This window comes from Neophocaena asiaeorientalis, unplaced genomic scaffold, assembly GCF_003031525.2.
Source record: "Neophocaena asiaeorientalis asiaeorientalis breed wild unplaced genomic scaffold, Neophocaena_asiaeorientalis_V1.1 scaffold85, whole genome shotgun sequence".
NCBI lineage: Eukaryota > Metazoa > Chordata > Mammalia > Artiodactyla > Phocoenidae > Neophocaena > Neophocaena asiaeorientalis.
In genome coordinates this window covers 1,181,618-1,195,586 of record NW_020174301.1, presented here as the reverse complement: position 1 = coordinate 1,195,586, position 13,969 = coordinate 1,181,618, and positions in this window count along the sequence as shown.

Sequence of the window (13,969 nt, the reverse complement as noted above, 5' to 3'; positions counted from 1 at the left end):
GAGGCCTTCTAGAAGTAAAATGGGAAGTGTTAGGGATCTGTGACACCACAGCAGGTCTGAGGGGGAGATCTCTATCTTTTCCTCAAATCGAACCCGAGAGGTTGCCACCCAGCCTTGAGGTCCTCCCATTCAAGGGCAGAAAAAAATCTTGTCGGGGAGAGGGGAATTCAGTGGGGTGTGGCCAAGATATGGAAGCAATCTAAGTGTTGGCAACAGGTGAACGGATAAAAAAAATGTGGTGGCTTGTGTATATATGTGTATATATGTATGTATATATACACATACATATACACACAATGGAATATTATTCAGCCTTAAAAAAAAAGGAAATCCTGCCATTTGTGACAACATGCATGAACCTGGAGGGTATTATGCTAAGTGAAATAAGCCAGACATAGAAAGACAAATGCTGCACGATCTTGTGTATGGAATCTAAAAAATAGTCAAACTCATAGTAACAGAGAGTAGAATGACAGTTACCAGGAGCTGGGTGGTGGGGGAAGGGGAGAGATTTTGGTCAAAGGGTCCATCTTTCAGTTATAAGATGAATAAGTTCTGGAGACCTAATGTAAAGCTTGGTGCCTATGGTTAATGCTACGGCTGTATACTTGAAATTTGCTAAGAGAGTAGATCTTAAGTGTTCATACACACACACAAGGTAACTGTGTAATTAGCTTGATTGTGGTAATCATTTCACCATGTCCATGTATATCAAAACATCACGTAGTACACTTTATACAATTTATGTTTGTCAATCATACCTCAATAAGGCTGGAAGGAAAAAAAAGGGGGGATTGTGGCATCAGCCACTGCCAGATACCTGAAAGCCTATGACAGAAAAGAGATTAGGAAGTAGGGCTTCAGAAGGCGCAAAGAGTGCGGTGGATGTGCATCCTAGGCAGGCGAGTGTCAGCTTAACATAAGAAAGAATGTGAGACTACTTTCCTGTTGCTGTTGTTATTATTACAGCTGCCGTTTATTGAAGACAGTGTTAAGCTTTATGCTAAGCACTTTTATCTACACTGCCTTAAGTAAACCTCCTGACCACCTGGGAGGTAGACGCCTACAATTAATTAGTATCCCTGCATCATGGATGAGGAATTAAGCTCAGTGAAGATCAGTAACTGGTTGAATGTGGCTGAGTTAGCAAGTGGGAAAGCTGAGCTCCCTACCCACACCTGGCTGCAAGTCCACGCTTTTTTTTTTTTTTTGTGGTACGCGGGCCTCTCACTGTTGTGGCCTCTCCCGTTGCGGAGCACAGGCTCCAGATGCGCAGGCCCAGCGGCCATGGCTCACGGGCCCAGCTGCTCCGCGGCATGTGGGATCTTCCCGGACCGGGGCACGATCCCGTGTCCCCTGCATCGGCAGGCGGACTCTCAACCACTGCGCCACCAGGGAAGCCCGCAAGTCCACACTCTTAACCTTTAAGTCCATCCTCTTCCCCACCCTCTAGAGGTGATGGTGTGCTCCCGTTCCCAGAGGTATTCCAGAGATGCTGTAACTTGCCTGATCACAGGAATCATCCTAGATGTTCCTCAACATACAGCCGCCCAGGCCTCACCCTGGAACCACAGCTGAACCTCCCGGGAGGGCCCCAGAGTTTGTTTTTAACAGGCACTAAGCCAGCACTGAGGAAGCTGGACCAGATGCCCCTCAGGGCTCCCAACTCCTGTGTGGGCTGAGATTTTGTGATTCTATTTTTAGGCAGGTCTTTCCTGAATCAAAGTGTCAGACTTTCTGGCACCTTGTGATGGCTCTCGGGCACCTGAGCTGTCTTCAGAGCTGCCCTGATGCCCCAGAGATACAAGGAGCCGGGCTGGGAGGGACTCTGGGCGCCAGCAGAAAGCAGAGGGAAGCCACATTTGCCGAGTGGAAGGGGGGTGGGGGAGGTGAGAGGGAGAAGACCTTTCATTTCCAGCTCTGAGGGGGATTCTTGGTTCTTTCCACACTGAGGCCAACAGCTGAGAGCCTGTCCTTGCTGTAACCCTCCCTTGCAGAGAAGTTATCCCTTATCAGAAAGCCTGGATGGAGGGAGGGAGGTTTCCATGGACCGTTTTCCTGACTGCTTTGGTGGGATGGAAGATGGCTTTTGGGAAATGAGTAGAAGGGACATTGTAGAGAAGTTCTGTTTCTAGGAACTTCTGCAGCACCAAAATGATGGGCGGGGATGGTTGCTGAACCTCCTTGAGTGCCTGTTTTGTGCCAGACACAATGCTGATCCCCCTATAGGGCAGCCTCTCAGTTAACCCTCATGAAAACCTCAGGAAGCGAGTACCACGACTGCTCCCATTTTACAGATGAGTTAATAAGCTTAGAGAAGTAAGATTACTTGTCCCCAGCCCCCAGTACCTGGCAGAGCCTTCAGATTTCACTGGTGGGGATACTGCACTCCTAACCACACCACATGCAGCCTCTCAGGCCCCCAGAGAACCTCAATGTTTCTTAACCTACCTTTGGATCACTGACTTTTGAAGAAGTGCCAAAAGCTATTATTTTGTTATCGCAGCTGGTGATCAGTAATATTTGCCATGGCCCAAGTACTATGCTAGGTGCTTGGCAGAACTGATTCATTTCATCCTGGCAACAACCCTATAGTGTATCACCATTTAACAGATGAGAAAACAGAGCCTCAGAGAGGTTGAGTAGCTTGTGTCAACGGTTGTAAACTGGCATAGCCAGGCTTCAAATTCGGTGAGTTTGACCCCAAAGTCTATACCATTAATCATTATTCTATACTGCTTTACTCCCCTGCCATGCAATACACATACTACTGTGTACTTAATTTCAAGGGATATAAGGCTCTTCTGAAATCCTCTATTGGGGTCCAATTCTAGAGGGTCCAATTAATTGGGGTCCAATTAACAATAACTGTGGATTAATGTTACCTGTCCAGGAAGACCACGTACTAGAGGAGGGGTGCACAGGCCTGGAGTCTTCGGCCCGGCTGCTCTGAAGCTCTCTTTCCCCTTTCACCAATCCTAGATCCTGGAGTCTACCTCCAGCCTGGTGAAAAGGTCAGCTCTAGCCACGCCTTTCTTTCTGAAAGGCCATGCTGTTGGGCAACTCCATCTCACGCCTGTCCCCTTGCCCTGAAACGACTGGGCCTACATTTGCCTTCCTGCAAGGGTATGAGCCAGTGGTCAAGTCCAGAAAGGTGGGGCAGGTGAAGAAAGTTCTACAACTAGATCACAGGTATCTTAAATTTTAGTATATATCAGCATCACCTGCTCAAAAGCAGATTCCTGGGCTCCACCCGCCAAAGATTCTGATTGAGTCCATTTGAGATGATTTTAATAAAGGCCTCAAGTATTTTTGATGAGATGGCCCAGTGACCAAGCCTCTGATCAAGGTCAGAGTCCACATTACCCTCCCTGTAGGCAGTTGCACTTAAGAGGAGGACTCTTGGTTAATTCTACTCATGCTTGGGGCAGGGCGGGGGCTCCTGGGTTTGTACACTGAGCAGGGAGGGAAGGAAGGGGCGGTCCTAGAACTTCTTCCTGGTTCTGCCTCCCAGAGTTTGCCCAACATCAGTCACTCTCCCTTTCTTCCTCTCTCCCCGTCACCAGTCGCTGGCCTTTATCAGGCCTTCACCTGAGTCCCTGCTCTGAGCTGTGAAAGCTGCTGAGGGATACAAGACTGAATCTGATAGGATGAGACATAGTTCCTGGCCTCAAGGGACCAAAGTCTGGTAGAGAAGGTGAATAAGTCAAGCGAGAAATGTCAGTGAACCTGGGGCTTTTGAAATCAGGGGACTGTGAGAGCCAGAGCCCAGCCCAGGGACAGGAAAGCAGAGTGTTAGAGAAGGGAGGTGATTCCCAGTGAGAGGCTGCAGTGAATGCTGTTTGGGGGCATAGAGGCGAACGGTGGGGAACCTGGGAAGTAGGGTAAATAACTGACTCTTTTTTTCTGGGGACGGAGGGGCTTCCCAGGACGCAGAACTTTCGGTGGAAAGTCCTGGGCAGACTCTACAGGGAAGGCAGGTTGAGGTCACCTTCAGAAGGCCCCAAGTGTTCCCCCAAGACACACGGGAGCCCACCTGAACTCTTCATGGCACTCTCCATCCAGGGAGGAGGTGAAAGAAAGCTGGGGTATCTGGAGATTTCGGGACCCACTTCTGAATATGCTAGACTGTTTTACAAACCTTGAAAGGTCCCTTGAAAGACACAGAGGCTGGACCAGTTCACCTCAAGTTTCAAGTAAACAGATGAATTACACTCCAAGAAACAGGAGGAGGAGTGGCAACTAAATTAGTTCTTAATTGAGCTCTTACTATGCGTCAGGACTGTTTTAAGTGTCTAATAGGGGCTGTCCCATCTAATCCCCATAACTTCCTGGTGAGGAAGATTTCATTACCCCCATTGGACAGATGAGAAGAAAGAGGCACAAAGGGAGCAGGTCACCTGCCCAAAGTCACACAGCTGGCCAGTCGCTGAGCTGGGACTCGGACAAACACACCTTAACTGAGGAATAAATTAAGATCCACAGGATATTTGCTCTAATTGGTCAACGTGAAACGCCCCAACGTTCTAAACGATACTCACCTGTCACAGAGGATTAGAACCAGCATGAAGAAATGACTTAGGTCAAGGAACAGCATTTTTTTAAAAAAAGGAAACTCTAACAACTAGAGACATCAAAGTGAGTCTTCAGAGTTTAAGCTGCATTCTGAATGGCTAAGTTGAAGCGAGAAGCAAGAGCTTCAATAAACCTGTTTTTCTAGACAGAAAGGTTGGGGAGGATAAGCAGCGTTTGGAAAAGGAAAGATCTTTCGGTTGAATTTCTGGAGCACGGTGCATAACAAAAGGGGCCTCTGTCATTCTCTGGGTCCGGCAAGGTGACACTGCTAATCCTAAAATCTATCCCACAATCGCACAGCCAGGGAGAGGCCCCTGTCCCAGGAGTCCTCACCAGATAGTCGAACAGGTTGAGTCAGGAGAGGAGGCTACTCCTCACACAACAGTTTCCTTCTATCTGGAAGAGGAGGACCTCTATAGCAGTGTTTTTCAAACTTTCTGACCACAGCCCACAGTAAGAAATATATTTTCTGGTATAACCCAGCATGTACATACGTGTACATGTGTTTCAGAAAAACAATACTCACCGTGTTAAATGCAGTGTGCTCTGTTATTTTCCATTGTAACCAGACTCATTTGTTTGAAAGCTGGTTGCAACCCACTAAACTGATTTCACTACCCACAAATTGTTTATGATCCACAGTTAAAAAAAAAACTCCTCGCATTGTGAGCAGGGCCAGGGAAACTGAATAGGGGGTGTTAATGACAGGAATTTATACTGGAGTCATTATCTCTACCATTGTGCCTATGTGTTTTGTGTTTACCCTACTTTTATCTAAACAGCATTTGTCAAACTGTGTTCCATGGATTACCTTTATTCCGGGAGATTTTAATAGGTATTTTCCTCCAAAGTGGTTCTGTGGTCAGAAAAGTTTGGGAAATTATACATACTATAGCCACATGTGAGTGTCACAATGTAGTTAGCATGTTCAAGGCTCTGAGAAGGTCTGCAGTGAAGGACCTGATTAACTCTGTTTACCCAGGCTTTCCTAGACTTTTTTTTTTTTAATCACGCAGAGCCCTTTATTCCTTCAAGAAGCACGGGTGTCCTCAGAAACCAGTCAGGGTCTGGCTGCTTCACACTCTCCTTTGTGATCCTTACCCTGTCCCTGTGAAGCTGGGGAGATAGGTAATATGGGATACTGTTGGAACAGGCAGTTCGCCTACTTATCTGCTCTCCCACATCAAGTTGGGGCCAGAGCTGGGACAGAGCCAGACCTCCTGACTCTCAATCAGATGGGGGAGCCCTGGGGCAGCCCTAGGGCTCCTGAAGGACCACTTTCCCAAAGGGCCACCCTGAGCTGCATCCGGGGCCAGTGGAAGGGTGCCGAATGTCCCAGGAGTTCAAAGCTCAGCCTGAAGAACCTTGAGCTGCTCCACATCCCTGAACAACAGGAGCTAAAAGTCAGGGGAGTGCGTGGCTAATTTGTCTGCATAATTGCTGTGTGAGCTACTTAACCCCTGTTCAGGGGTGAAGGGGAGGCGATGACAAGGCTCACATCCCCTTCTTGTCTTCAGGGCAAAATGAACATACTCTGCACCCTGTCTGCAACTTACTTTTTAACTTAATGATGGATCTTGGAAATTGTTCCCTATTAGTACACAAAGAGGTTTCTAACTCTTTTTATTGCTGGATATATTGTGGCCCTTTATGGGTACATCATAATGTATTTAAGTAGCCTCCCACTGATGAACATGGATCAACTCCAGTGCTTTCTATCAGAAGCGATGCTGCAGTGGATACTTGTGTAACTAAGTTGTGCACACCTGTGTGAGCGTGTGTAGGATAAAGTCCTAGAAGTGGAACTGCTGGCTCAAGATACAGAGGCTTCTTTAGGTGATGTTGGAGGCTGCCTTGCGACGTTGCTCTGGCAGGGGGATCCCAGGAGGAGACTTGGGGTTTCCTTTTCTCATGTTTAATGTTTAATCCTGGCCAACTTCACACATTGACACTGGGCTTAGGAAACATGCGGTGTAGTTCTGCCCTGTCTCAGACCAGCTGTGTGATCTTAGGTCAGTCACATGCCTAACCCAAGTCTTTTCCCCTCCTTTGTAAAATCAAGGTGTTGGAGCGCATGATACGAGGGCCTACCAGCTCCTTATTCTTTGTGATTCTGGTAGGTGTTCTTGCTGAGTTTTCCAGGAATGGGTAAGGGCAGCACGAACTGTTCTTACCTTCTTATCTTATCTCTGTTCTGAAGACATTCCTCATTTATAAAATAGCTGGTTGGAACCAGGTTTTTGGCCTTATTCTTTGGAAGAAGCCAACTAGGCTGTCCTTCAGTAGGTAAATGGATATAAACAGTGGTACATTCAGACAATGGAATATTATTCAACACTAAAAAGAAATGACCTATCAAGCCACGAAAAGACATGGGGGAGCCTTAAATGCACATTACCAAGCGGAATAAGACAATTTGAAAAGGCTACATACTGTATTATTTCAACTATATGACATACTGGAAAAGGCAAAACCATGGAGGTAGTGAAAAGATCAGCGGTTGCCAGGGGTGAGGGGGATGGGAAGGATGAGTAGGTGTAGCACGGAGGATTTTTAGCTCAGTGAAACTACTCTGTGTAACACCATAATGGTGGATACATGTCCTTATGCGTTTGTCAAAGCTGATAGAATGTACCACATCAAGAATGAACGAAATCTAATGTAAACGATGGATTTGGGGTGATAATGATTTGTCAGTGTGGGTTCATCAGTTTTAACAAATGTACCATTCTGCTGTGGGATATTTGTAGCAGGGGAGGCTGTGGGGGGCACAGAGTATATGGGAATCCTCTGCACCTTCCATTCAATTTTACTCTGAACCTAAAACACTCTAAAAAGTAAAGTCCATTAAAAAATGTGAGGCATGTATGTATTTTTTCCATCAAAAAGTTAAGATATGAGTCACATAACAGAAAATTACTTGCTTTAGTGGGTACATTTCAGTGGTTTTTAGTATATTCAAATGGTTGTGTAGCCATCACCACTATCTAATTCTAGAACATTCTCATTATCCCCCAAAAGTTTGAAACCCTATATCTGTGAGCAGTTGCTCTCCTTTCCTCCCTCTCCCCAGTGCCCTTACAACCTCTAACCTACTTTCTTTCTTTTTTTAAAAAAATTTATTTATTTATTTTTGGCTGCGTTGGGTTTTCATTGCTGCGTGCAGGCTTTCTCTAGCTGTGGTGAGCGGGGGCTACTCTTTGTTGTGGTGAGCGGGCTTCTCATTGCAGTGGCTTCTCTTGTTGTGGAGCACGGGCTCTAGGCTCGTGGGCTTCAGTGGTTGTAGCACGTGGGCTCAGTAGTGGCTCACGGGCTTAGTTGCTCCGCGGCATGTGGGATCTTCCTGGACCAGGGCTCGAACCCGTGTCCCCTGCATTGGCAGGTGGATTCTTAACCACTGCGCCACCAGAGAAGCCCCTAAACTACTTTCTGTCTCCATAGATTTTATATGCTTTCATTTGTCTTGGGTGTATACCTAGAACTGACATCGTTGGATCAGATGGTAACTATATATAACTTTTTGAGGAACTGCCATACTGTTTTCCAAAGTGGCTGCACCATGTTATTATTTCTACCAGCAGTGTATGAACTTCTCCATATCCTTGCCAACACTCACCTGCTTTTAGTTTTAGTTTTGTTTTGTTTTTAGCAGTCATCCTACCAGTGTGAAGTGGTATCTCATTGTGGTTTTGCTGTGTATTTCCCTGATGATTAATGATGTTGAACAACTTTTCATGTGCATTGGCCATTTGTATATCTTCTTTGGATAACTTCTGTTCAGATCCTTTGCTCATTTAAAAAAATGGGTTACTTATCTTTTTATTATTGAGTTGTGATGGTTCTTTATTTAGAGACAAGTCCTTGATTGATAAGATACATAATTTGAAAAACCTTTCTCCCATTTGTGGGTTGTCTTTTCACTGTCTTGATGATGTCCTCTGCAGCACAACAGTTTTTCATTTTGATGATGTCCCGTTTATCTATTTTTGTTTTGTTGCTTGCTCTTTTGGTGCCATATCTAAGAAACCCCTACCAAATTCAAGGTCACAAAGATTTATCCATATGTTTGCTTTTGAGGGTTTTTAGAGTTTTAGCTCTTACATTTAGATCTTTTGTCCATATTTGAGTCAAATTTTGTAGATGGTGCAAGGTTAGAGGACAATTTCATTCTTTTGCATGTGAGTCTCTATTTGCATCAGCACCATTTTAAAAAAAATTTATTTTATATTGGAGTATAACCAATTAACAATGTTGTGATAGTTTCAGGATCAGTACTACTTGTTTAAAAGACTTCATTTCCCCACTGAATGGTCTTGACACCCTTGTTGAATCAATTGACCATACGTGTGAGGGTTTCTTTCTGGACTTTCAGTTCTATTCCATTGATTTATATGCTTATCTTTAGGCCAGTACTACACTGTCCTCATTTCTGTAGCTTTGTAACAAGTTTTGAAACTGGGAGTGTGAGTCCTCCAACTTTGTTTTTCTTTTTAAAATTGTTTTGGCAATTCTGAATCACTTGCATTTCCATATGAATTTTAGGATCAGCTTACCAACTCCTGCAAAGAACCCATATGGAATTCTGATAGAGAATGCACTGAATCTGCAGATCAATTTAGGAAATATTGCTGTCTTCACAACATTAAGTCTTCCAATTCACAAATATAAGCTGTCTTTCCATTTATTTAGGTGTTCTTTAATTTCTTTCAACAATATATTGCAGGGACTTCCCTGGTGGTGCAGTGGTTAGGAATCTACCTGCCAATGCAGGGGACACAGGTTCAAGCCCTTGTCCGCGAAGATCCCACATGCCGCGGAGGAATTAAGCCTGCGTGCCACAACTACTGAAGCCCACACGCCTAGAACCCGTGCTCCGCGACAAGAGAAGCCACTACAATTAGAAGCCCGCACACCACAACAAAGACCCAATGCAGCCAGAAATAAATAAATAAACAATTTTTTTAAAAAGTTTAAAAAAATGTATTGCAGTTTCAAATCTTGCACTCCTTCTGTTAAACTTATTCCTGGGTGTTTTATTTTTGACACTATTGTAAATGCAACTGCTTCTAAATTTCATTTTCAGACTGTTCATTGCTAGTGTATAGAAATACAACAGATTTTTGTATATAGATATTTTAAATTTTTAATTAATTAATTAATATTTTATCTGTGTTGGGTCTTTGCCGCTGCACGTGGGCTTTCTCCAGTAGTGGCGAGCAGGGGCCACTCCTTGCTGTGGTGCGCAGGCCTCTCGTTGCAGTGGCCTCTCTTGTTGCGGAACACGGGCTCCAGGCGTGTGGGCTTCAGTAGCTGCGGCACGCGGGCTCAGAAGCCGTGGCTCACGAGCTCTAGAGCACAGGCTCAGCAGATGTGGCGCACAGGCCCAGTTTCTCTGCGGCATGTGGGATCTTCCTGGACCAGGGCTCGAACCCGCGTCCCCTGCACGGGCAGGCAGATTCCCAACCACTGCGCCACCAGGGAAGTCCCTGTATACAGATCTTATATTCTGAAAACTTGATTTGTTTATTAGCTCTAAAAGTAATTTTTTGTAGCTTCCATAGAGCTTTCTGTGTAAAAGATCATCTGCCAATAGAGATAGTTTTACCTCTTCCTTTCCAGTTTGGATGTCTTTTATTTCTTGTTCCTCCTAATTTCTCTGGCTAGAACCTCCAACACAATGTTGAACAATGGTAAGAATGGACATCCTCATCTCACTCTTGACCTTAGGGGAAGCATTCAGTCTTTTATCACCAATTATGATGTGAGCTGTGCACTAATTTAAAATTGGTGGTCTAGTAGCCACATTAAAAAAAGAAAAGGGTAAAATTAATTTTACTAATCTATTTCATTCAACCCAATATATAAAAAATACTATTTCAGGAGTTTCCTGGTGGCCTAGTGTTTGGGATTCCGGGCTTCCACTGCCATGGCCTGGGTTCAGTCCCTGGTCAGGGAACAGATCCTGCAAGCTGTGTGACATGGACAAAAAAACAACAACGTGTTATTTCAACATGGAATCAATATCAAAATTATTAACGAGATATTTTATTTTGTTTGCATACTAAGCCTTTGAAATTTGGTATGTATTTTGTACGTTCAGCGCCTCTCAATTCAGAGTGGCTAAATTTTAAGTGCTAGTAGCTACCATAGTGAGCAGCACAGGTCTGGAATATGCCTGGCTCAAAGCAATAATAGCTAATAGTTACTGACTACTCACCACAGGCCAGATACTCTTCTGAGATATTTCATGTGTTAACTCAATTTATCTTTACAGTAACCACGTGAGTTAATGAAGGCATAGAGAGTTTATGTTACTTGTCCCAAATTGCCTAGCTGGAGAATGACAGAGATGGGATTCCGGCCTGGGGAGCTAGATTTTTTATTTTTTATATCAGATTTACCATGGTCTGATTCACATACTATATAATTCACTCACTTCAAAGTGTAAAACTGGACGGTTTTTAGTACATTCACAGAGTTCTGCAATCATCACAATCAATTTTAGAGCATTTCGTCACCCCAGAAGGAAAGCCCATACCCATTAGCAGTCATTCCCTAGGTAACCACCAATTTACATTCTATCTCTATAGATTTGCCTATGGACATTTCATATAACTGGAATCATACAATATGTGGTCCTCTGTGACTAGTTTCTTTTATTTAGCATAATGTTTTCAAGGTTCATCGGTGTTGTAATATGTATCAGTACTTCATTTCCTTTTATTGCCAAATAATATTCCATTGCATATGTATACCACATTTTATTTACTCTTTCATCTGCTGATGGACATTTGAGTTGTTTTCACTTTTTGGATATTACGGATAATGCTGCTCTGACCATTCATGAGCAAGTGTTTGTGTGGACATATGTTTTCATTTCTCTTGGGCATATATCTAGGAGTGGAATTAGTGGACCATATGGTAACTCTGTTTTTTTTTTTTTTTTCTTTTTTTTTTTGCAGTACGCGGGCCTCTCACTGCTGTGGCCTCTCCCGTTGCGGAGCACAGGCTCCGGACGCGCAGGCTCAGCGGCCATGGCTCACGGGCCCAGCCGCTACGCGGCATGTGGGATCTTCCCAGACCGGGGCACGAACCCGCGTCCCCTGCATCGGCAGGCGGACTTTCAACCACTGTGCCACCAGGGAAACCCGGTAACTCTGTATTTAAGTTTTTGAGGAACTGCCAAAGTGACTGCACCATGTTACATTCCCACCAGCAGTGTATGAGGGGTCCAGTTTCTCTATATCCTCACCGATATTTGTTATTATCTTTTTGTTTCTAATCATCCTAATGGGTGTGAAGTGGCCCAATGCCTAAACTCTTAATAATTATTCTACACAGGAGAAAGTCAATGAATATTTTTTAAATTAATGAAGAAATAAACACATCTTGTCATTGTCAGTTATGTGTTCTGAATCATAGAACAAATGGCTCAAAGCTCACTAAAAAAGAGCTTTAACAGAAGAGAAGAGTGTTTTCCTCTAAAATAGTGATCTCCTGGTTATATCTGAGTCACCCGAGGAGAGTTTTAAATGTGCCGATTCCCAGGCCCCATTCCCACAGATTGATTTGGTAGGTAAGAGGAGGGCCCTGGGAACCTGTATTTTTAAAAAGCTTCTGCAGGTGATTCTGAATGCAGCCAGGTTTGGGTGGGACCCAGTAAGCTAAGAGGCCATTTAGAGGATAGGGTTTACATTTGCAATAAGCCAGTCTCTGGAGTGCCTTTCAGAAAGGCAAGGTTGTGGGAAGGGCAGGAATTGACCTGGCTGAGGTTTGGGAGCTGAGGCCCTGCTCAGGGCTGTATCGCACATGCCAGAGGAAGAAAGAAAAACAATAACGAAGGCTCATTGAAAGCTTACCTCGTTCTGCCTAAGTCTTGACGTGGAACACCTCATTTAATCTTCCAACCAAGATCTTAGGAGGAAGGTGCTCTTAATTATTCCTCCGTTATAGATGAACAAACTGAGGCTCAGAGAGATTGAGTTGCCTGAGGTCTCACAGCGCGGTAGAGCCAGGCCGCCAGCAAGGTCTGTTTGACTCCACTCTGCTTCCCTCCCAGGCCGTTTCTCTACCCTGGATGCACTCCAGCATTCTGGCGGAGTCAGGACACAAATTCAAACATGTGGTAGCTAGACGGGCCAACAAAGAAAGGAGCGAGATGCTTGGGGGGAGTGCATGGAGTGGTTCTGGGTGACATGTCGGTGTGAGGAAGGGCAGGGTGGTAACAAACAGGAAAAAGCAGTGGTTCTTGGTGGCACTGCCTCTGTACAGTTTATGAGCCCTACAACTGACCCCATTCCTTCCTACAGCATTGCATCCTTGCCCCAGAATGCCCTCCCACCTCTCCAGAGAGACTCGGATACAGCACATATTCCTTAGCATCTAAGAATCAGTAGCAGATGCTTTCAAATGCTATAGCTCACTTAGACATCATTTCTAGATGAGGAAACCAAGCCTCAGAAACATTAAATCATTTGCCTAAACTTACACAGCAAGTAAGTTTGCAAAGCAGAGGTTCAGGCTTTGTTTTCCACTCCCAGTTCATGCTCTCTTCCTTTTAGTAGTGATCATTTTTTTTTAATTGAGTTATAGTTGATGTATTACATTATGTTAGTTTCAGGTGTACAGGATAATGATTCTATATTTGTACACACTGCAAAATGATCACCACAATAAGTCTAGTTAACATCTGTCACCGTATATAGTTACAATTGTTTTTTCTTGTGATGAGAACTTTTAAGATCTACTCTCTTAGCAACTTTCAAATATGCAGTACAGTATCATTAACTATAGTCACTATGCAGTGGTTCTTAATTTGGGGCAGATTGTGGGTCCCTTGGAGAGTCTGAAGAAAGCTTATCTTCCCAAAGTTGTGAGTGATCGTCCTGCACGCGTGTGTGTACTGGGGGCTCATTCACAATGCTTCAGTTCTAGGACAATACCCAGACCCTGGTTAACATGCTCTGCTTTGCTCATGCTTTGAGGGACCCCCTCCCAGGAGCAGCAGTTTCACAAGAACATATTAACACCTCTCAAAGACAAAGGCAACTTAAAAGAGCTGGTTCATCACAGAGCTGAGTCCCTTCTTCACAGACCCAAGGAGACCCGGAAACCATCAAAAGCTGAGGCTGGGAAACCCGGCTTCCTGCTTCTGGCCTCAATTTCTCACCACAATTACCACCATGACCACTAAAAATAAGACTAAACCCTACACACGCCCTCCCCAAGTCATTCTCCTTGTGATTTATCTCCTTGCTTCCTGTTGATTTTGAAGGTTGTTTTATTTCACAGCCTCTGACTTCTGTTCACAGCCCACTGGGCACTCCCCCAGCTTGAGAAGAAACAACATTAAAAAAAAAAAAAAGACCGAGAGAAGGTGAAAGGTGGGAAACAG